The sequence below is a fragment of the Myiozetetes cayanensis genome, unplaced genomic scaffold, assembly GCF_022539395.1.
Source record: "Myiozetetes cayanensis isolate MyiCay16 unplaced genomic scaffold, myiCay2020 scf1, whole genome shotgun sequence".
NCBI classification, from domain to species: Eukaryota; Metazoa; Chordata; class Aves; order Passeriformes; family Tyrannidae; genus Myiozetetes; species Myiozetetes cayanensis.
The window spans coordinates 21,255,342-21,277,294 of NW_026086604.1; the positions used below are offsets into that span (position 1 = coordinate 21,255,342).

At 39.5% G+C, this 21,953-nt stretch overlaps 1 protein-coding gene across 2 annotated transcripts in view; it reads right to left on the reverse strand.

The window, feature by feature from the left end:
* Positions 1-21,953, reverse strand: part of CPQ (carboxypeptidase Q) — a 146,691-nt gene that overhangs the window by 9,012 nt on the left and 115,726 nt on the right. The window lies entirely within an intron of this gene.

A 21,953-nucleotide genomic window follows, 5' to 3' on the forward strand; every position in this document is an offset into this window, starting at 1 on the left:
GGGGCCCAGAACTGGACATGGCACTTGAGGTGCAGCCTCACCAGTGCCAAGTACAGGGGGCCAATCACTGCCCTGCTCCTGCTGGCCACACTGTTCCTGATCCAGGCCAGGATGCCATTGGCCTTCTTGGCCACCTGAGCACACTGCTGGCTCATGTTCAGTGGGCTATCAATCAGTACCCTCAGGTCCCTTTCTGCCTGGCCGTGTCCAATCACTCTGTGCCCAGCCTGTAGTGCTGCAGGGGGTTGTTGTGGCCAAAGTGCAGGACCTGGCACTTGGTCTTCCTGAACTTCATACCATTGGATTCAGCCCACCTATCCAGCCTGTCCAGGTCTTTCTACAGAGCCCTGCTACCCTCCAGCAGATTGACTCTCATCTCACAGTACCTTCATCCTCTAAAGGTCTGATCCAGGAGCTTTTAACGACTCAATTGCACTTTACTGACCAGATCCAGCCTCAAAAATGATTAAAAACTCCTGAAAAAAGCCTTGCTAGACTGGTGAGGCATGACTTCTTTCTTCCAAAGCAACATGGACTCTTGAATTATTTTCATATTTTCTATCTTGGGTCTGTGATGACCCTGGTTAAGTGAATCACAGACCTTATTTAGGGGATTCCCTACATAGAGCATACAAATTTAGAAGGGTTATAATGCCTGTATTAGATGTCTGTTTATGTTTGGATGTGTTGTGTATATTTTAATATAGTTTATTTCATTTGTGCTTTCTTTAAAATTAGGTACATGGCTACAAATGTTATGCAGAGACTACTTAAAAAGTTGATATTATAAATCCTTTACATTTTGCATTCTCTTTTAAACACTGTAAATGGGATAAAAGTCTTTGCAAAATCAGAATTCTAATTCAGAATTCTTTTCATGTGTTTATGCTTCAGCTCAGTAAAGCAGTTAAAGACTGAACAAGTGATTTGTTTTAATGCCATTAAGCTTTAAGTGTCACACACAAGGGCCAAGTGAATACTGGGACCCATGAGAGCCATCTTTCCTGACAAAGGGCATTTCTGTATCTCTCTGTACTCCCTCTATAACTGCACCACGTAGCTGATACAGGCTTGCTCAGAAACTATTGAAGTGCTTTGATGCCCAGGGCTAAGACCCTTGCTCCATCCCGTTACAACAACTTCCAAATCTCCCCAGAAATGTGCTGGAAACAGGCACTCTTGGACTGTTTGAAAGTCAGGTGTGGGGAGCGGGAACCATGAAAATGACCCACGTGTCAGGATTTTGAGTAGCATTTCCGTTTGCAGAAAGTGTTTGCATCCATTTACATTTCCAATCCATTCAAGAGGTTTCCTTGTATTTTACAATCAATGGAGCAATTCCCTAGAGTCAAACTCACAAGCCAACTTAAAGCAAGCCTTTAGGTCTGCTTTTGCAGAGGATTCTGGAGATAGCTAGGAAATGTGCAGGTGGTCTCCATTTGCTCTAACCTTCCCTCCTAGATATGATTACAGCTGGATGTTTAATCACAAAAGTTCCTGTAGGACCCTTCCCAGCAAGCAGTTGACTATTAGAAATGCCAATATTCATAGGACCCAACTAAGCAGAGCTCCTTTCTGCCCAGATGGTGAAAAAAGCCAGTTAATGACCATTGTGGAGCTTAACTAGTAATGAAAAAAAAGTTAACAAACTCCCCCACCACCAAACCAATCACCTAATTTAAGTAAAACACATCCTAAACACACTACTAAGTCCGTTATATTTCATATCACAGAAACTAAAACAGCATTTATACAAGCACACCCACAGGATGAGCAATGGTTTTTACTGTCTCTACTTTCACACGCCATTGAGACTATCAAACTCTTCAAGTTCACAGTGAATTTTAGATGGAGGACCACCAGACAAAGCTGGAAGAATATACTAGGCCTACAACAATAAAATATTCTTCAAAATATCTGTGGTTACTCTGAGTAATGCATACTTGAGTTTTAAACCATTAAGTTATTTCATAACATGTTCAATGCTCCAGATACTGGTGATGAAATATCTCTTTCATTTGACCTACAAACCAGTGTATATTTAGCACGTTCATTAGTAACAGAAACACTGAGAGGTTCTTGAGCCAAAGTTCAGAGGCGGTCTTATTGCACGGTTCAGGACTATTCAGATGTGTGAGTCAATCTTTAGGGTTAGGCTTCAGAGAGCCACAAAGCCTACAGCTCCAGGGGCCTTTTCTGGGGCTGCAAAAGGCATGCGAAAGGGAGCACAGCACCAACAGTGCTCCCTTCACACCCTTCTCAGCTGGGCCACTCATGGTGCTGGGCACCTGAGCCTCAGCCACCATTAGGGTTAGGGGTAGGGTTCAGAGAACCACAAAGCCTTCCTGTTCTGGTCTAGAGATCATGTCCAATGGGTGATGAACACAAAGTAGCAGGAATGAGAACTATTCAATTTTTTTAAAAAACAAATTGCATATTTTTTGTCAGCAAAACTGCAAAGAAGCAAGACACTTTAACAAAAAAAAAAAGATAAAAATAATTAAGATACAGTGAAGACACCTGTTGTAACACTGTTTGTTCATAATCTCAGAATCTTTCTCTGTTTTAATGTCTCATGAAATTACCTTGGGCTTCATTAGGAAAAGGGGAAATTAAAGTATTTCTGTCCTTTAAAGGAGGGAAGTAAATTTCTCACACCTGCTCTGACTCTGTAATGTATCACTACTTGTATGTGGGCACTGGCTAATCCATAGAGCAGAACTAATCCTAGAAAACAAAGCAAATAAAGCAATGTCCCTAACTAGTATAGTTTTGCCAACCTGTAAATTTGAGTTGCTGTGATAGCTACTTTGCCACAGTGCAAACATAGTGAGTGACCTGTCAAAATGCAAATATATCAGGAGCGAAAGAAGTCATATAAGCTTAGAAAGAACACTAGAAGAAGCTGCCAATTAATTTTAAGTTGAAACTTTAACCTGTTTGCTTTCAGTTAAAGGGCCTCAGTCCCACCAGTAAATGTGAATAGCATTTGTCTTAAACACGGGCTTACTGCATTCTGTTTTACTACACACAGAACCCGCTGTTTTCTTATAAATTTGAGGGTTTTTTTGGTTTTGTTCAAATTAGATCTATATGGTTGAAGGTTCCACTTAAAATGTGGAAAGCAGACTGGCTGGGTGAAATTTAACAGAAGCAGAACAAGGCATCAGTGGGTCCAGCTGCCACGAGTGCCAGGCTGTTGAGTGTAGCTTTGAAAATCCTCCTCTAGAAAATTCTGATTATCTCCATCACAATCATAATTCTGCACAAATCAAGGATCAGTATATGTTTTTCACCACTTGTGAATAAAAATGTGCACAGGTCCCATTTTAAATTATATACTTTTACAGAAAAGTGATAGGCAGCTCCAAAAGGCACATTTCACACATGATACAACAAATGTAAATGTCTGATAACAGTGACCAGACTCTACACAATAAAAACTAAATAAACCTCTATTAGCTTAAATACTCCCCACCATCATTCTTATACATGGTGCCCATTTTAAGACTTAAAGCAGTGTTTACAGCTGTATAAATTAAAATAATTTCAATTTGGATTTAGTCAAAGAGATCAAGCACAAGTACTCTCTTGCAAAGCTGTTTATGGTGCTATATTCAAACATCACCTATAGACAAATGCAAAGGGGGAAAAAGAGCAAGTGATGATAATTCCTAGTAGCCTAGAGCAAGATTATCACCAAATGATTGAAAGTATTTTTGTACAGAGAAGCTAGAATTTAATACATTCCTTAAAAAAAAAAAAATCTTAATCTCTGCATTGCTATGCTTGCCTTTCACAGGGGAAAGACATGCTCCTCAAATGCAAGTGTTCCTTTCAAATGCATAAATTGAAGACTTTTTTTTACACATTATATTTATAAATATAAACACAGAGGTATAGCAATTAACTCATAATTTAAAAGCTTTCAGGAGGTGTATGTGCACTTGCTAAATAGAATGGCATGCTATAAATTCAAGGGACTGCAATGAGTACTCAGTCAAACTGGAATTAAAAGTGTTACCTCAAAATAGCATCCGAATGAAAAATTTTTACACTCTGGCCAATACTTATTTTACTTTTACATCCTCACTTTACTTTTACATCCTTACTTTAAAACTGACAGGCATCTCATAGCAAAAAAAGAGAGGATGACTCTTCTCTCTTTAAGGTCCATCATTACAAAATAGTTGTGCATGATTATTGGTAGAATAGTTTCCATCTCCCACTCCTACAAGGACTGACACAAAAGAAGAAAAACTAGCAAGTCTCATTAGTTCTGAGTAGTACAACCTTAGCCTTAGCTATTATCAGATTCTTCAGAGGAGGTGAAGAAAAAGCATCACCTTTTCAGAAATGCAGCCATAGAAATTAAAATGTACTGAGTGAAGAAGGGAATATTTCCCCTGTCACATATTCTTTTCAGGGTCAAAAAATAGACAAGTGAGATTTTAAATAAGTAACTCATTCTAGGTAAGTACAGTCAAATTATTTCAAGGCTGACAGACTGCCATTATGTCCTACCACTGCCAGCAGGGTCCAGCACTGTGACTCCAAAGGTTTTGAAAAATGTGGTGTAGCAGAGAAGGCAATAATAATTACTTCAGTAATTAGATTCTTGCGCTGTGTATCAAGAGCCCAAGGCTTATCTGGAATTAGATGAGGCACCCAGAGTGCCTTTACTGCTCTCTATTTAGCAAATGGAGCAGCCAAATATTCACTCCTTGAAACAGTGGAAGAGCAATCATACTTTTCCCTATCTCGATTTTGAAATGCACTGCAAATCAGGAAGAAGAGAGAATGATCTGAAAAAAAGCAGCAAAAGGCATGGAATTACACTATCCACGATGTGAACATATATTAAATTCTGTTCAATTTTTTTTTCTGCAAAAAGGATGCTCTACACCTTAAATGGGGAGGCAAATGTTTTTGCACACGTAAGATGTAATGAGGGCTGGGGACAGGGGCCAAGCCATGACTTGCAAAGCCTGGGGAGGTGAAGCCAAGGGAAGGTTGGCTGGAGAGGACTGATCCAAGACACAGGAAAAGCAGTGATCTTGCACATTTCCACAGAGGCACGAGAGCTGTCTCAGCAGGCAGGAGCTCTCATGCCTGGTAAATTATTACAGGAGTGTTTCTTAGCGCTCTCTTAGCTCAGGCCCCAGGGACACACACAGTTCTCTTGCTCTGTAATTAGAAACTTTAAGTCATTACTCGGGCTAAGGGATAGTGAAATTATGACTGGGTTCGGTATACTGAGTGAAAAAGTTTTTAATCCAAGATAATGTTCTCAAAACCAGAGCACCATGCCTCAAAATCATTTTACCCGTAACAGATTTCCTGGCAGCTACTTGTCTGAGTGAAAGAGAAGAACTGCATGGAAAAGAGAAAGAAAATGACATTTTTAACTGTGTGATGATTCCTTCCTTCCCCCAAGCATCCTGAAATAAAAGACATAAATGCAGAGCACTTAGAGGTTTCAATAGCATCCAATGTATCTGCTTTTAATGATGACTGCACATGAACATCTGCCCTAAAATCTAGCCAGCAGGTGTTAGTGGACAGGAAAAGTACATAACAATCTGGATCAATAGGAAGAGGCAGGCAGACTAATTAAGTTTCCTCAATGCTTCCCAGTTACCATATCTTGGGGATTTAAAATTAAAGATGTGTATAATTTGGGCTGTTTTTAAGATTAAGATGTCTAAAACTCGTCCATTAGTTTCAGCTGCACAAGGAAATCTGTTTCTTAGCTGTAAGTCAGAAGGTCTAAAATTGTTCAGGCCAAGACAACAACCTGCTGCAGTGGAGTGTTGAAGCCCTGACATGCTCAGCCTGTGGTTCTCACACTGCAGCACAGCAAGAGAGCGAGAGCTGTTCTGTCAGATCCAATCTCCTTCATGTTCTTGGTTACAAGCTCAAGAGAAATGGTGGCTGGAGCACTACTAACAATTTCAAGGCTGGCAGTGGCAGTTCTATGCAAATAGCTTAGGAACCTCCATAGTCCTTCTTCATGGTGAAAATTAATCTAGGCTTTGCCAAAACAAGGCATTTTGGCTATAAGTGGCCATCTATTTCTGCAACCTAGAGAGCAGAGACAACAAAACGAGAATGCACTATGGCTTTCTTGAAACCAGCACACACTGTGCATACAGTAGCCTACCAGACTGCTGCCTCTTTCTCCAGCAGCTGCTATGAATGCAAGGGCCTGGTTCAGGCTGCAAGATGCACCAGTTAACACCTGAGTGCGACAAAAACCACAACTGCCCAGCCTTCAGCAGTATTTATCTATAGACTCCTTTCAAGTGACACCTGTAGCACATGTGCCAGCCCTTCATTCTGCTCTGAAATAGGAATGAAAAGACAGTTAGTTAACAACCTTTATTTTTTAAAAATATATTTCAAACCCATTCAGCTTATCTCAGAGTCTCTAATTTGGCAATGAAGGGCTGCTGCTGCAATCTCATCTGCCTACAGATTCAGTTAGCATTTTTAAAGAATAGAACAGAAAAAATATGCAGGGAGTCAATAACAGTAATTGGTTTCACTAATACTTCCTGCTTATCTCTGGTTTAAATCTGAAAACCAACTAAAAGATGCTTTTGTTTGAGAGTAGCTACTCTAGAAAGCTGAAAGCTAAGACCCACACAGCTCTACCCCAGCCACTTCACCTCCCCTCTCCCTTTTCCCTTCCCATCTGCCTTACACTGCCTTTCAGCTTGAGCCAAGCGTTGTAGCAAGAAGCCACAGGTACCTGGCTGCAGGACGAGGGCATTGGACTTACATTATACAAAGGCTCAAAGGAAAGAGTGCATCATGATTTACATCTAACACTTTAACTCAGAACATTTCTGCATCTAAAAGGCCACTGACTGTAACGTGAACCATGAGCCTGGTTACCCAGATCATTTAGCATTATTTAGACGATGTAGGCAAGCACTGCTTAGAACAAAAAACCAGCTGAACTGGGGGAAAACCCAAAGATTCATCCAGCCTGTTTCCCTCTCTCTGGCAGCAGCCAATGTTGTGAGAAAGAATGGGAGAAACAGGGTCTCCTCCTTCAGTACACCTGTCATCAACAGATTAAGGACTTTCTGAGCAGGAACTTGCATTCATATCACTGAGTTGCATAGCCTTTCCTGGACCTTTCTCCCATGCAGTATTCCATCCTTACTAAATTTAGGTTTAATCCTGGTATTTGAAACATCTTGTGGTGCTGATTTTCTCCATTTGATTACATGTTGCCCAGAGAAGTGTGTCTTAAAGCTGGTTAGTGCTGCTGCTCTGATCCTCTGGTTTTACTATAAAAGGTGAATTGTTATCTTCTATAATATAATAATGCTGTTTATATATATAGATATATCTCATGTACTTCTCATTTTTCTTTCCAGAGATTATAATAGTTCTGTTGGTGGCTTCTACCTTAAGTTATGAAGGGGACAGTCTGCTAAAAACTGGAACTAGCTTGGTTCATGTCTGCATCAAAGTCCAGAGAGTAGCTTGTAGAGTATAAGGGTTGGTTTCCTTTGATTAAAGTAATAACTGTCTTGTTGTAGTGATACATGATGCAAAAAGTGCAGCTTCCTGGAATCCATAAGACAGGCAGACAACAAAGGCAGAGCTAGGAAAAGCTGGACTTCCCATTTTGTAGCAAATGACACAATTCTGCTTTTCTCTTTTCCAAACTCAAATGAAAATAAAAGGCACCCCAAATTTTTCTCATAAAGTGAAATAAAACAGCAAAACCAAATACTCCAATCATGCACATTTTCCTGACTTCATACATAAAAATCTTGAAAAATTAGTTTCTAGCATCACTCTAAATTCTACCTAAATGTTTATTCTTAGTGAAATATTCATCATTCTGTTATTTTCTATCCTCATTTCATCAAAATAGATCCTGTTTATACAAATCAACATATTTCAGTATTTTTTTCCTTAACAAAAGAGGTAATCTACCTGCAGAAACTACTTCTGCAAGGCGTTCCATCTATGAAAAAAACCCAAAACACACACATAGGATCAACACCTTTAATGTCAGGCACAAAAGCACTGTGATCTCCAGATGTTACCAGAATACAGCATGGTCCAGCCCCTCAGTGTACAAAATGGCTCCCTTTGAACTAACTTTCTGATCTTAAAAAACATGGATAAAAGTTCAAAGTTATGTTTATCATTAAGGACAGAAGAAGACAAAAAGGAAATGACTATTGCAAGGTTGCTCCAAACTGCATGAACAATGTACTCAGAGAGTAAAACATGGAAGGATCTATAGAGTGGGGCACCAAAGGGTCTGAGGTTATCTGGCATACTCATTATAGATCAAATGGAATAGAGTCTTCCTACACTATGAGATGACACTAACCAGAAACATACAGCATGTAAGCTGAGAGCAGGATGAGAATTTAGGCAGTGGTCACTAAAGAGATACTTAAAAAGACAACTCAGGTTGATGATCAATAGGGACAAGTGTGAACTACTATACCAAGAATGGAAAAAATGAACTTCACATAAAAACCTGCTGCAAGAGGAAAAAGTAACTATGTCTCTGGGTTCCCAAGGAAAAGAAGAAAGAGTTAATACACTTAAACTGCAGCAGGAAAGACTTAGGTTAGATAGTAGAAAAACTTCCCCAAGCACTAAGAATAGCACTGGGACAGACTGGCTGGTCTATAATGTTTTCATTATAGTAAGTCTTCAAGACCAGCTTAAACAAATGTGAAACAAATGACAGAGGCACTGGCAAGACCATATTGGAATGAAAGATATTTAGAGGCTCTCCAGAAATCTTCTTGCCAGCTTAGTGGTTCTTTGAAATCTCATCTGTTTGTAAGCATTTTTTAAATAGCTGCTTAACAGACTACAGATCTTCTTTTTTTGGTGGTTGGCTTGACCCATGGCTCCAGTCAAGTTTGGTCTGCAAGGTACAGGGAAATTCAGGAGCATTATATTCCAAGTGAACCCTGCAAAGACCAAGTAGACACCAAACTTCTGGAGTAACCCTGTTGCATTTTATGAACAAGAACTTTTCATCGGAAAAATGCCCCACCCCTAAATTTCACGTGAACTGCAATGCATACGTGTGTGGAAAATAGTGGTAGAAGTCCTTCTTCTAGAAGTTACCCATTTAAGGGATGTAAGGCATAAAAATTCTAGACAATCACTTCTGTGACTTGACTGGGGATAGGTTTGGTTTTTGTTTCTTCACAACTGTCTGATCAGAGATGGACAACTGAACACTGATCTTTCTCAGCCTGCTCTCATCACCTTCCATTGCGCTTTGGTTGTTGTTGCTGTGAGTCTGGCGGGCAATCCAGACAATCCTTGTTTAGGTAAAATCACTTTGCTTCAGGATTTTTCACAATAACCTTTGTCCTCAGACAATTTAAGTTTTCTGTCTCATATCTCTAATTCACTTGTGTAAGTTACTTTGAGTAGCTCTCCGGAGGTGAGGTGTTTGTACATTACACATTCTCGAAAGGAATTTGGGATAGCTATAAGATGCCAATGCTCTAAACCCTCAAGTCTTTGCTTGTAGGGATGGAGTATTTACACTTTGAGAAACCAAGCTGCTCAATTTCATTCTCCTCCACAGTGCCACATTAACGGTTTTCAACTGCTTCCAGTTTTAAATCCATAAACATTTTGTGACATATGGATTATCCCAACCGACAACAAATGGTTAATAAGACCACTGAAAACTAACTTGCTCTCTTAGTAGCAGATGAAGTTGTACATTTTAAGGAGTAATCCACAGTGTCTCAGGAATCTGGATACCAGAGTCTGAAAATCCCTGCTTTCAGCTATTTCTTTATTTCAGCTTTCTTTAAAAACAGCAGCAACAACTACAAAATTTTCCTGTCCCAGAAGGTCATTCCTCAGGTTTAATATAGTTAATAGAACTGAACTATTTTAAAATCCAGTTTAGCCATCTAAGCAACAGGAGAAATGCCTATTTTCTTTAGTGGATTTCCAAAGCCGTACATGGTGATTGAGACAGAGTTCTGTCATGAAAACATTTGAGAGCTGTGGACAGATTGGCCCTGATGGACAGTAAATCATAACTAGGTTTACTAGCACTTTGGATGGAGAATTCCAATAAAGTGCTTCTCTTGTTGAGGTCCGTGCTTTGTCCCTGCAGACAGACTTGTTTATGTGTCCCTAAAATACATTTATAAGAAGCTTATGCTTCCACTTATGCTGCTCTTTTCTTTACGCACATCCACAACATTTGCTCAGGTGAAGCTGCTCTTGAGTTAAATAACTGCAAGGTCTGATGATTCCTGCAGAAGATGGTCCAGCTTTTTTAGGAAGGTAATGATGACTCCTCCTCTCTATTGCACCTTTTCAGCAAAAAGTAGTTCATAAGCAACCCTCAGGTAACTGCTATCATTAGGGGAAACTGAGGAAGCACAAATTGTTCACTGATGATAGCAGATGATGTCAGAACCAGAAGAGTAACTTTGTATCTTCTCTCTTGCATTCCTATGCAGCCTATGATACTTTCTTTAGAATTTGCCAATATAAAATACAAATGTATATTCGGTTTCTTTCACAATTAAGTGTTTTTCTGTGGTCTACTCCATGGCTGAATTGACTGAAATTGTTGCACGAAAACACATATCATGTCACTGGAAAGAGATACCTGGGGGAAAAAAAATATGGTATTCAATAAATTCTGCTTTTCAGAAATTCAGTACCACTGTAGACCCAATCTGCAGAATGAGTTTTGAAGACAAACAGTTAGGAGGGTTCTCATTCTGCAGTTTATAAATGTTAACGAAGTCCTGGAGAGGCTGCCACTGAAATAATTTTGAACTTGCTCCTTTGAGGACAATGTGTCTATAAATTATTTCTGAGCTTAGTATTTGTTCAGTTTGGACTACTATCAAAAGCAGTCTTCAGAAGCCTCAAACATTTACACTTAAAATGTCACCTGCAAATGAAAGTGTGATATGTTTGCTGCTTCAGGAAGGGACAAGTTTTCTGTATAGTATCTGAGCCTCTGTTACTAAAAACCTTCCTGATTCTGGATCAAAATCATACTTGGTTCAAACCTCCAGTGTGCCCTGCACAGCCAGTCGAGAGGCTTATACAGCCTCCTTTCCATGTAAAACTTCTAGAACTTTTGGGGAGAAAATGCTGCTGAAGTGCTATATTATTTGCTATATTAGCTATAATAGCAAGCAATGAAAGAATACTATGGAAGTAATTGCTGTGGTTTAAACTTAAAAGTAGCTCTCAGGTCTCTGCATGGCAGAATTGGGAAGATGGAGGAGAAGGTACTACACTCATGGTCTAGGAAAATGAAGTTAGGGATAGTTTAGGTAATTGTTTAGGTAAATGGGGTAAATACAAATTAATGGTATTGGATGGGCTGCATGGGAGAGCTGGCCAATGTCACTGAGAGATTGCTTTCTGTCATCTTGGAAAAGTTGTTGCAATTAGTGGAAGTCCCAAATGACTGAAAAAAGGCAAATATTGTACAATTTAAAGTAGCAGGATACAGAAGTGAGTTCAGAGAAGGGTCACCATGTTGATTAGAGAGACAGAGCACCTCTCCTATGAGGAAAGGCTGAAAGAATTGAGACTGTTCAGTCTGGAAAAGAGAAGCTTTTGGGGTGACCTTCCAGTACCTGAAGGGAGCCTACAAGAAAGATGGATGGGACTTTTTACAAGAGCCAGGTGACAGGCCAAGCAGGAATGGGCTCAAAGTGAAAGTAAGTTTAGATTAGACATTAGGAAAAAATTCTTCACTGCAAGGGTGGTGAGGCACTGGAACAGGTTGCCCAGAGAAGCTGGTAGTGTTTAAGGTCAGGTCGGACTGGGCTCTGAACAACCTGGTCTAATGAAAAGTGTCCCTGTCCTTAGCAGAGGAGTTGGAATTAGATGATCTTTAAGGTCCCTTCCAAACCAAACCATTCTCTGATTCTATGATGATTTTATGAACTATAAACTAGAAAAACTAACCTCAGTCCCCAGGAAAATTATGGACTGAAGGAGTAGAATTAAAATGGGTGGAAAACTGTCTGGACTTCCGGGCTCAAAGGGTAGCCAGCGACAGTTTGAGGTCTAACTGGTGGCTGGTTATGAGCGGTGTGATCCTCAGGGGTCCGTGTCAGGTCAGTACTCTTTGCACACCCAGTAATGATCCAGATGACAGGGATGGGCTATTTCTTCATAAAATTTGTGGAAGGAGCAGTTGTGCATGCTGGAACACATAGCTGCTATTCAGAGAGCTCAAACTCCACAACTGGCCTGACATGGACCTCAGGAAATTCAGCAAAGACAAAACCAAGGTCCGGTACTGGAACAGGATAGCCCATGGTAGTAGTAGGTGTGGGAGGTGCACGAGTAGGGCAGCAGCTCTGCAGAACAGGAGCTGCAGGCCCTGCCCTGCAAGAGGAACCACTGAGACCTTGGGCCTCCTTGGCAATAAGGCAGCCAACAAGTCCAAGGCAAAATGCTTTTTATATATTACATCTTTTGTGACTCCAGTACAAGAAAAGTCTGAACAAATTGGCCAGAGGAGACTCACATAATCACCCTGGCTGGCTGATCACCTTGTTCTCATCATTCTTTATAATTTCAATATAGCAACTACGTCAGCTATGTTTTGCTGTGATTTTAAACTTGATTCCAAATCACCAATGAAAATTCTAAATATTTGAGGATACACCAAGCCCTGGAGAATCTTATTAGAAGCACTCATCATATGACTTCATACAGGAAACTACTTGGAGAGCTGCAAGCCAGATCTTAATACATTTAACTTCTGTCCCTCCCATCAAGAGCAGTTTCCACATTGTCTTCCTGGAATGCTACTGAATGGTTTATGTTTTTAATACTGATGCCATTACAGTTTGTTTTCCAGGAATGAAATCCATGAATACACAGATATTTTTGCTGTTGTTCCTAACAGACATTCTGGACTATTATACACTTGGTGAGAAATCTCCCAGAATTTCCACTCTATAAATGTGTCTTATTTTTCATATGGTCAAATTTCCAAAAGTTAAAAAAAAAAACCAAAACAACCTAGAGAGAATTACGTTTAACTTTCTCACTTTTCCCATTGGCAAGCACTTTCCATCTCCAAATTCCTTACAGAACTCTAATTGACTCTTTTTTTAATTTTTTTTTCTTTCTGTTTCCTTCATTATTTGCATAAGCTTCAGTGAAGTCAAGGACGGTTCTAGGAATAAGGCTTAACTAATTATACTTCCAAAATGAATATTTAACATGTTAACACTGAGCTCCATGTGTTAATGTACGACACTTTTTTTTTTCAGGATCAACAAATGGCAAATATTTTCATATGAAAAAGAATATTCCCACCCACAGAAATAGAATTTAGCTTTCCTAGGAAGCAAACAATAGAGAATTACTATGTCTCTCTGAGGCACAGCCAGAATAAAAACAACCACACCCCAAATCCAAGAGATTCTCAGTTAGCTATTTTCAGTGTTTCTTTTCTGAGACAGAGCATATTCTATTACTAAAAAGGTGAGTGGCAGAAGCAAATTTATTGATAATTTTTGAGATATTTAGGGATTGTATATGCTTACAGGAAGAACCTATTAAATAACAAGAATCATTTACACCAATCTACATCATGTGACTTTTGGAAGACTAAGCATCTAAAAGGAAGAAGGAAATTCAACCTTACTGATAGTCACAGAAAGAAGAGTGACAAAATAACTTTAAGAGAAAGAAGTCCACTAGCTAACAAGTGCAAGAACCATTAAAATTTATAATTTTATTTAAAACATTTTAATTTAAGTTTTCATTACTAGATTAATGAGCTTATTCAGTATTAGTACAGGGTTGAATACAGTGGAACAGTTCTTCTTCTTTTAGGATTCTAAAAGGCAATGAGAAACTCAGTGTTTTAAACCAATTTATTGTAATAACCATGTAAGATTATTTTAAAATTGTCTTGTCTAAGTTTATTGAAAGACAGATTTTAAGAGCTGTGTAATATCAGCTACTGGTATTACAACCCATGTGCTGTAATTTTTCACTTGTGATCACCAAGAAAACTTTGTCAACTAAGTTGCACCACAAATATTGAAGAAAGGATAATACCAATAAATAAAATAAGAAATTCAGCAATGCGTTTAGAAGTTCAGCAATTCATGATGGAGTTTTATAAATATTTTTTGTTTCACAGTTCAAATTTCCTCTGGGATCGTCAAGTTAATGACAGTTCTATTTTTGTAATTCTAATTAGGATTATCTAAATGTTGTACAAATCAAAGACTAAAGCTTTTGATATTCAAAAAGCTAACCTGTTTGAAATGGCTGAGACCTAAAAGGGAAAAGGAGCATTTCATTATAGAAAATGCTTGTAATATTTAGTGGCAGATTCATAGGTACTTTAAGGCCAGAAAAGCACACTACCACCACACCTTCGGAATGAGGCATGGCAAAGAACCTCACCTTGTATCTACTGCATCAAGCCCATTCCTCCTGTTTGAATTGCCCTTTACTTTTTGAAGGACACCCAAGTCTTGTTTTAAACATTCAGAATGACAGAGAATTCACCAAGTCTGCAAAGTGCTTCAGTAGATCACTAACCGTATTGGAAGAAGGTGTTTGCTTTTGTCCACTTTGGTTTTGTTTAGGCTTAAACAGACTGAATTGCTAATGAGAAATATATTACAAAAGTCCTCTTAAAACTGCCAGGAAAATTTGCGCTCAGGCTCTGTGCCTAATTGCTCAACTCCATCCCTCTCTCCAACAACACTATCCCAGATGAGTATCTGCATGGTCTATGTCTATTCTACACGAAACAGAAAAACCTTGCAAAATTGATGCTTCTTGTTAATTATTAGAAATAGCCCAATACTCTAATGGGCCAATACAAGAGTGGCCCAGGCAAAACAAAGGTGGAAGGAAATGTTAAAGTGTGGTCAAATTTGTCTGGTAGTCAAATAGAACAACTTATATGAAAACATATCATAAGTTAGAGACTACTCCTTTCATTAAATGATTAGTCTCATAGACTTTATTGACTTTATTAAAAGCAGAGAAGGTCATATGAAAGGCTAATATAACTGAGGTACTGTGTTAAACTATGAGCCTTTTAAGGTATCCACCTTCATAAAAAGTTGCAGCATATTAAATTTATTTAATTACTCTAGAGTAATTTCTAATTTCAAAAGCCCATTTTAATGGAACAATGATAAATTAGAGAACAGATGAATTATTTTACAGATTAATACACACAGTTCTTTCTGTAATCAGGATTTTAAATGGGTCTAATAGCCTCAGCACTTACAGCGGGTTCTTTAAGTGCCAAGCAATTATAGTTGTTCTCTTAGCATACTGGTTTAATTTAATACCGCCCAAGTTGCAGAATATTTGGCTTTTACAGTGGAACACACTTATCCACCATATTTCCTTTATGAATGATAAAAGAAGATATTTAAAAGGAAAGGAATGCCCTGGTAAAAGCAATACAATATTGCTAATTATCAGACAACAATGTTGGCATATCTCAGACTTACTGAGATCAAGACTCAGGTAAGACATGAGTGTACACCATAAGCTCCTTACCCCTCATTTCCACAAACAAATAAATCAGGCCAATAGTGGTTGGTGTTGGCACTGTGCTTCAAGACATGTCCAGCACAGCAAGAACTCAGGAAGTATTGAAACCTAGCACCCGTGGAGTACCTAAAATTACCTAAGTACTTATAATACTATCCATAAAGCTTAGTTCTGTGAGTAATGTTCAGGAGTTTTGTCCACCTTTTTGCTCCATGAGTGAGTAGGAGACATTTGCCTTGTGTTTGTCAAATAACTGGAACCCTATGTGTGATTCCCTATGCTAAACACCTCAAATCACAAGTGACGCAAGTGCTACATACTGAAGTGAAGAAATTAATTTTAATGTCTACTTTTAGGGAAACTTTTTTCTCTTTCCCTCATCTTGTAGGAAGGTCTTTGTCAGGTGCAACATCCATTACCCCTACACATTCAAATTAAAGGCCTTTCAGCATTGGCTTATAAAGCCCTAGACTATGTGAATCTGATTTTTCTTCTTTTTCTTTACAGCTTTTATTTTTTTGAAATAAAAAGAAGCTTAGAAACTGGATCCAAGGAGCCTGCCCAAGACTGTGGACAGTACTGAGAGGCAGTATTTCAAGCATTACTGTGGAGTATCACTTCCAAACAGTGACACAGCCAAAAGTGAACAGAGATTATTCACAATTTGGGAAAGAGAGTTTACCCAATTCTTCATGTCCAACTGGCAACCTCAAGTCAGGGAGTTTTCCCATTACACTGCTTTCTCAGACAATTCCCTGGTTGACACCAAACAGAGGAGTAGGTGTGGCTCAAGTATGCTGGCAGCCTTGCACTTGAGTCTGGTGATTCAGGGGATGATGAGGGTGAGGGTAAGAGAGGGAAGCATGCTCCAGAAAAGGGATAGAACTGAAGGATTTAACCTCTTACATAATAAGAATGGAAATAATCCCTGTCAAAGTCCAGTGTCTCAGGCCAAAATACAGCATATTTTAGATGAAGGTTATAAAGAAGCACTATGAAAATGACAGAAATGATATATTATATTATTTGTTTGCCACATCTGAATGATGAATAGGTTAGGTTAGCAATGAATTTTTGATTTCTGAAGAAACATTAAAGTTAGATGAACTACTGGTTTATTAGTTTCTGGAAGAATAATTCTTCCTTTTATGCAGCGTAACAAAAAAGGAAGACACTTTCATTGTGGTGACAGAGAGACATGAACAACCATCAAGGTTCAGACTGACACTGTAAAAAGGAGTTTCACCTTTAGGTCACTGGTTGATTTTTAAAAGAGGAATTGAAACACTCCTTTGGGGAGTTGCTTGATGTTCTGGGTCAGCTCTATCTCAAATACAGTTCAGTTCCTAACAAACAAGTGTTCCCATCATAACTACTACAGCAACAGATGACCACCCTGACGAGCAGAAAGGAGCATCCTTGAACCAGCTTTCCTGGAAATAATGTGTCACAACAGCCATTCCTTTGCAAAAATAAGAAAGAATCCATTTTCATATTCCCAAACACCTAAAGCTGAACTCATCATCATCATCATGGCTAGGCTTCGCAAACGAAGATTTGAGAAGGGCTCTACCCACACTTGCTACAAGCACGCTGATGGCTAAAAAGGCCAATGCGAGATAGACAAGTCCGGTTGCAGAAGGCACAGCAGAAAGACTCCCCAGGTGATATCGACGAGACGCGATTCTTTCTGCGTTGTCTTTTCTCCTCGAGAGTGATCCTGCGTGTGTTCTCAAAAGCAGCAGCAGCGTTATAGATGGTAAAGCTGAACTAATGTTCACTGGAATCACTTCATTTCCCTTTCTCAGATTCTTAAGGATTGTAGAGAAGGCTGACCCAGACCCACGGCTGTTACCTTAGGAACTGGTCTAGATTACATTGGAAGCAACTTGATTATCATCAGGTATCTGCGATCATCAGATACCTTGTTTTTTCTACAAAAATATCCAAGCACTGGTTTGGCAGGGCTTACTTAGTGGGTTTTTAACCCTTTTGGACACTGAAGAAGCCTGTTGTGAAAAAGTATGCTTAGAAACCAAATAAATAAACCCAAACAAACCCATCTTCCCATCTGTATTTGCAAATTCTAGCCAAACTTCATTAGGACTCAGTGTTGCAAAAGAACAGCTTTATGTGCCACAGTTTGGATGTATCCCTAACTAAAACCAAGTACATAATTGAACGCTTAAAAAGAAGGATGAGAAAAATAATTACATAATTATTAAAGGAGCAGTCTTAATACCAATGGTCACCTCAAACTGTAAAACCACAGATAAAATACCATAAAACCCTAATTTAATTTGATTTATGCTTCATGAAAAGGCAAACCAAATATTATATAAATATTTTCAGTAGCTGAAAACTGGCTATCAGTACAAAAACACAGCTACAGACTGTCCTCATAGCTGGGCTGAACTGTTCTCAAAACAATCCAATGTAAAGGTCATTGATGGAAATATTTCTAATATTCTGCAGTCACAAAGCACCAGAGTGCTGTGTTTGGTGCAGATCACCTCGCTTGTGCTTTAAAGGTATTAGTTAAGCTTCAGTCTACGATTTGCTAAGCACTCTGAGCTCTCTTGGCCTCTCTCATCCTAAAATCTCAGAATAATCACCCCTGTTAAGTTGCACATATGTTTAAGCACCATTACAAATAACATTTCATTGCATGCCCATTAAAAACAAACACACTGGAAATAGCAGAGATTAAGGAGCCACAGTCTCTCTGGCTGTCTCAGAGTAGCTATGAAAAGCTTTGAAAAACACACATAATGTGGACCTTTGACACCAAAAGGAGTAGGAAGAACAGAATATTAATAACAAAAAAAGACGAATCCCAGAACTTATTGAACAATCAAAACATGAAAAGTTCGAGAGAAATTATGTCAGAAACCATTTTTATTTTTCAAGAAGTACAGTGTATTTTCTCTCACTGCTGCAGAAACAAAGTCACCAAGTATATTTTCAAGAAAATACTTAAATAAAATTAATGAAGTGTCAACACTTGACTGCTTGTTTAAATTGGATAAAATTATAAAAGCTGTTACAGAGGGTTCAATTTGTTTCAATGTTATTATATACCATAAGGGCTTATTGGAGCAGGAAGAACACTGCAGACAAGGAGTGAAGATTACACGATGTCTTAGATGTCTCCCTGGTACAGTACAAAATACAATCTAAATCAGCCAAAATTCTGTTAGCGAAGCTCATTTCTTCTCACTGGGGTTTGATGGGGAAAAAAGAATCAGTGTTCCTTTATGCCGCAAGAACATTGCTATTTGTTTAACAGGAAGTTAAATGAACCAAAGCTTCAGCAAAAAAACCCCACCATCAATTAATGTGACACATTTTTAATAGGAAAGCAAATCAGATTTATTTAAAAACTGAGGTCTTGGTTCTGGTGTATTCATATTTTTCCAAGGCTGAGCTTATAGTTTATATTTTTCATAGTTTATGCTTTCTGAGGAGTACAGATGTCTGTGGGAGACGGCTTCCATTCCTGCACTGCTCCTGATGAGTGTGCTTTACACATGTAGCCCAATGATTAATCAAGAGGACCATGGCAAGCAGTAGCTGTTTATGCTGCAGGTGCACCATAGCTGATGAGATATGGTGTACAAGGGCTCAATACACACTGCCATCACAAGCACCACTCACATTATCAATTGAAAACAAGGCATTTGAATGCTAATTTTTTCTCTCTTCTTCTATAATCTGTCACACTCAGATGGGAAGCAAAATGAAAGTCCCTGAGGACGATCTGTAATGCTCCCAACACCTTACCTAGAAAATAATTCTGATACCCTTGCATTTTCTAAACACAGGCTGAGTGGTGAGTTCTTATCACAGAATCATAGAAATACACTGAGTTGGAAAGGACCCACAAGGATGACTGAGTCCAACTCTCAGCCCTGCACAGGACCATTCTCAAGAGTCACACCATGTGCCTGAGAGTATCATCCAAACGCTTCTCGAACTCTGTCAGGCTTGATGCTGTGACCACTTCCCTGGGGAGCCTGTTCCAGTGCCCAAACACCTTCTAGGTGAAGAAGCTTTTTCTAATAACCAACCTAAACCTTCCCTGACACAACTTCAGGCCATTCCCTCAGGTCCTGTCACTGGTCACTGCAGAGTAGAGACCAATGCCTGCCCCTCCTCTTCCCCTTCCCAGGAAGTTGTAGACTGCAATGAGGTCTCCTCCAGGCTGAACAGACCAAATGACCTCAGCTGCTTCTCATACAGCTTCCCCTTAAGGCCCTTCACCATCTTCATTGCCCTCCTTTGGATGCTCTCTAATGGCTTCATATTTTTCCTATATTGCATTGCCCCAAACTGCACACAATATTGAAGGTGAGGCTGCACCAGTGCAGAGCAGGGTGGGACAATCCCCTCCCTCGACCAGCTGGTGATGCTTTGCCTGATGCCTCCCAGGACACAGTTGGCGCTCCTGGCTGCCAGGGCACTGTTGACTCATATTCAATTTGCCGTTGACCAGGACCCCCAGGTCCCTTTGCACAGTGCTGCTTTCCAGCAGCTCATTCCTCAGTCTGTTTGTACATTCATGGTTGCCCTATCCCAGGTGCAGAATGTGCCACTGTTGAATTTCATACGCTTGGTGATTGCCCAGCCCTCTAATTTGTTGAGGTCTCCCTGCAGGGCCTCTTGAGGGAGTCAACAGCTCCTCCCAGTTTTGTGTCATCTGCAAACTTGCTTAGTGTCCCTTTCAGTCTTGTGTCCAAGTCATTTATGAAGATGTTGAAGAGCAAAAGGCCCTGCTGAATTCCACTAGTGACAAGTCACCAGCCTGATGTTCCCCCATTCGCTGTTACCCTCTGCTCTACCTGTGAGATGATTACTCACCCACCACATGATGTCTATCCAGCTGTGCTGGACATTTTGTCCAGAAGGATCCTGTGAGAGACAGTATCAAAAGCTGTACTGAAATCCAAAAAGATTACATCAACTGGCTTCCTCTGATCAACAAGGTGGGTTACCTTGTCATAAAAGGAAATGAGGTTTGATAGGCAGGACTTCCCCTCATGAAGCCGTGCTGGTTGTGACCAAGGACAGCCTTACTTGGCTTACGACATTTAGGTATTACCTGCCCCGCTGCCCTTAGTAGATGATGTTTTAAAAGTGACCAGCACTGATGAATCCCAGCACCTTCAAAAGCATTTTCCCAGGGGAAATTACTAATTCCCTACGCAGCCTGAGTTCTGCTCTCCTCATGTCCAGGGTTGAAGTGCCCACTTCTCCTGCCAACCAAGATTTCAGACACAATCACTTCATGGTTGCTGTGGCCAAGACAGCCACCAATCTACACTTCACTCACGAGATCCTCTCTGTTGACAAGTAGCAGATCAAGGAGGGCATCTTTCTGAAACAGCTCCCTTAGGACCCTTAGGTCTGAAATTCTGGACCAGCAAAGGCTCTTCCAGGGTGTGCAGGATGATGCATGGCTACAGCCTCTCAGTAGTGCTTAAGGTGTCTCAAAACAACTCTGCACACCATTGTCACAGCTGTATGACAGTGCACTTAGCAGCTTCCACATCACCTGGAAAGCAGTGTACCAGCTGAAGATGAATCCCTAGCTGTTAAACAATATCCATTCATCCATACTTCTCGCCCAGCATAGATATTTTGGTTTGAAAATTAGACAATCCATATGTTTATTAAGGCAGTCAACTTTATGGTAACTCTGTACACTGTGAGTGAGAATTAAAGGGTTCTGACTGCAAATAAAAGTAATATATTCCATGATTCACTGTTTCTTCCACAAGGTTGAAAACAAGGCAGTTAATAAAACATTAAGAGATTCTAATCATATAGCAGCAAGTTGTAAAACTACCATGAGAAGTGTGTCAGCCTACTTCAGTCATAAAACACAGAAGAAAAAGAACCTTAAAATTTCAAAACTGACCATAATTTTTTAATATCATGGTTATGAAACCTTTCTACTATTATTCAAATGTAAATTCACTAAGGTTCACCCAGGCTGGCCTCCAGTTGGAATTCTTGGGCTTTGAAAGCCTCTGTGCTAGCATGGGGTTTCATGCACAGGGGTGCTGTCAGTGGTGGATCTCTCTCACAGCTTACAAGGTTCTTTGCCAAAAAGCTGCTCCTCACTTGGAGCCAGATACAATCCTCCAAATAAACCCCTAAACCACTTCAAACTCTCTATGAATTTTATCCCTTTATCAGACCTTAATGACCCATAACCTTTTAAATGTCACATCTCAAAAACTTTGTTTCACCAGCATATAAAACAAAGAGAAAAAGCTCCATATTTCAGAGTAAAAATAATAATAATTTTAAAAATATTTCTTCTGCATTGGAGAATTCCCCTCTGCTTTGGTTTACTATTTATAAACCACCAGTCTGGGATTAATTATTATAAA